Source organism: Physcomitrium patens, chromosome 26 (assembly GCF_059467195.1).
Source record: "Physcomitrium patens ecotype Gransden chromosome 26, ASM5946719v1, whole genome shotgun sequence".
NCBI classification, from domain to species: Eukaryota; Viridiplantae; Streptophyta; class Bryopsida; order Funariales; family Funariaceae; genus Physcomitrium; species Physcomitrium patens.
The window spans coordinates 750,001-752,500 of NC_143435.1; positions in this window are offsets into that span (position 1 = coordinate 750,001).

Below are 2,500 nucleotides of genomic sequence, written 5' to 3' on the forward strand. Positions count from 1 at the left end.
CTTGCAATAGAGATCGAGCGCGGTGGCGGTCACAGTGGTGGTCGACCAGGCGGAGCTTGAACGGCCTCGGCAAACACTTCTCCCCACCCTCCCAAATGAATGAGAGAATGGCTTGACAATACCGAGGCCATCGCCCCCCGCCAAAAATGGTTACTAGCTCTTGGGACTCGCTGCGACGTTACGCGTATCGGCACAAGACCAACCCTCTTTTTCCAGTCGCCCGCGCACCAAAAAAAATTTTGGCAGCGGGACTCACAATCCTTGACAGCCAGCTCACCATATAATACTCGGCGACCCTCCGCGGGACCTCCTCAGAGGGTCGCGTCGCCGGGAAACTAACCCCCACTCCTCACTGATCCAAGGTAACACGCCAGAAGTATCCAGGTAACCCCAGTAGTATCCAGGTATCCCCCTGCGAACGTCGGTACTGGGCTCAAAGAAGGCAGCGAGCAGTCGGGACCCGTAGGCACCGAGCAACCGTCACCCCCTCACGACTTTTCCCGAGACGCTTCAGAGGAACCCTTCCCCACATAGTACTCTCTGTGGGATTCGGCAGGCCCCCGTCCTACTGCACTAAGGAAGTTCCGAGACACACTTTTTTTTGTGGAAGACCACCCACCCTCCCTGTCCTGCCTGCTATCCCCGCCGCGACTCCTGGTCCCGGCCCTCCTCCCCGACTTCCTCCTTGTCCCGCTGCGAGTCCCGGACCTCCTCCCCACTACCTACTCCCGCCGCGAGTCCCAGTCCCGGCCTTCCTCCTCCTCCTCCTCTTCCCTAGTCCCGGCGCGAGTCCCGGACCTCCTCCCCCACTTCCTAGTCCCGTCGCGAGTCCCGGACCTCCTCCCCCTCTTCCTAGTCCCGGCGCGAGTCCCGGACCTCCTCCTTCTCTTCCTTGTCCTGCCGCGAGTCCCAGTCCCGTCGCGAGTCCCGGACTTCCTCCTTCTCTTCCTTGTCCCGCCGCGACTCCCTAGTCCCGTGGCGAGTCCCGGACTTCCTCCTCCTCTTCCTTGTCCCGCCGCGACTCCCTAGTCCCGTGCGCGAGTCCCGGACTTCCTCCTCCTCTTCCTTGTCCCGCCGCGACTCCCTAGTCCCGGCGCGAGTCCCAGTCCCGTCGCGAGTCCCGGACTTCCTCCTCCTCTTCCTTGTCCCGCCGCGACTCCCTAGTCCCGGCGCGAGTCCCAGTCCCGTCGCGAGTCCCGGACTTCCTCCTCCTCTTCCTTGTCCCGCCGCGACTCCCTAGTCCCGGCGCGAGTCCCAGTCCCGTCGCGAGTCCCGGACTTCCTCCTCCTCTTCCTTGTCCCGCCGCGACTCCCTAGTCCCGGCGCGAGTCCCAGTCCCGTCGCGAGTCCCGGACTTCCTCCTCCTCTTCCTTGTCCCGCCGCGACTCCCTAGTCCCGGCGCGAGTCCCAGTCCCGTCGCGAGTCCCGGACTTCCTCCTCCTCTTCCTTGTCCCGCCGCGAGTCCCGACCTCTTGTCCCGCTCCCTTGCCCAAGTCCCGACTCCTGGCTGTCTCGACTCCTCGTTGGCCGCCCAGTCTTCCGCATAGGTGGAAATAAATAAATAAATCATTTTTTAAAAATCAATTTTAAAATTAACTCCCTGTCTCGACTCCTTGCTGGCCGCCCAGTCTTGCGCCTAGACAGAAATATAAATAAAAAATAAAAATAAATTGGTGAATTAAAAATATTAAAGTAATTTAATTAACTGGAATAAGGTAGAAAAATAAAAGGCAGAAGAATACTAAATTGATTTTTTCAAGTGCCACGTGTTACCTTGCTGATGTGGCTGCCACGTGGTAGTCCATGTCATGTCAAAAATCCACTAAATCGTTTACATGTCACTTTGGAGATAAATTTGTGTGTGTGCAATCAATTGGTTGTACAAATATGTTAATGACTTGCTAACTAATGCATCGTACAGGTAATCATTGCCCACTAACTAATCCATCACCACTGAAACTTAATGTCTTCAATTCTTCATCCTTCACACTCCACATCCAATTTATTTTTGTTTGTGTGAATTCTTAAATCTATCTTCTCTTTACATACTCCAAGCCCAACTTTCTAAACCCTTTATATAATCTATGTGAATCCTAGAATCTAGGTTTATATACCCCATGCAAACCCTAAAACCCTAAACCCTAAACCCTAACCCCTAACCCCTCAACTCATACTTTGTTCTTTTAATCATACAACCTAGACTCTGAAATTTTAATCTCATAACATATAAACTAGCATTGTAATTTCAAAACCCAACATTTTGTATTGTGACAATACTTGTTTGCAAATATGCATCCTTCATTTACTTTTATTTTTTTAACACTACACTGTGCCACATCAGCACCAAATAGATCAAAATCCTTGATAAATTAACCTCTAACATGTAAATATTATATTCTCCACCCTTTCAGCTTTTATTTTTATTTTTTTTAACTTTTTGAAATGCCACGTCAGCTACCTGGCTGCCCTGTCACATGACAAATGCTAAGTGGACTGCCATG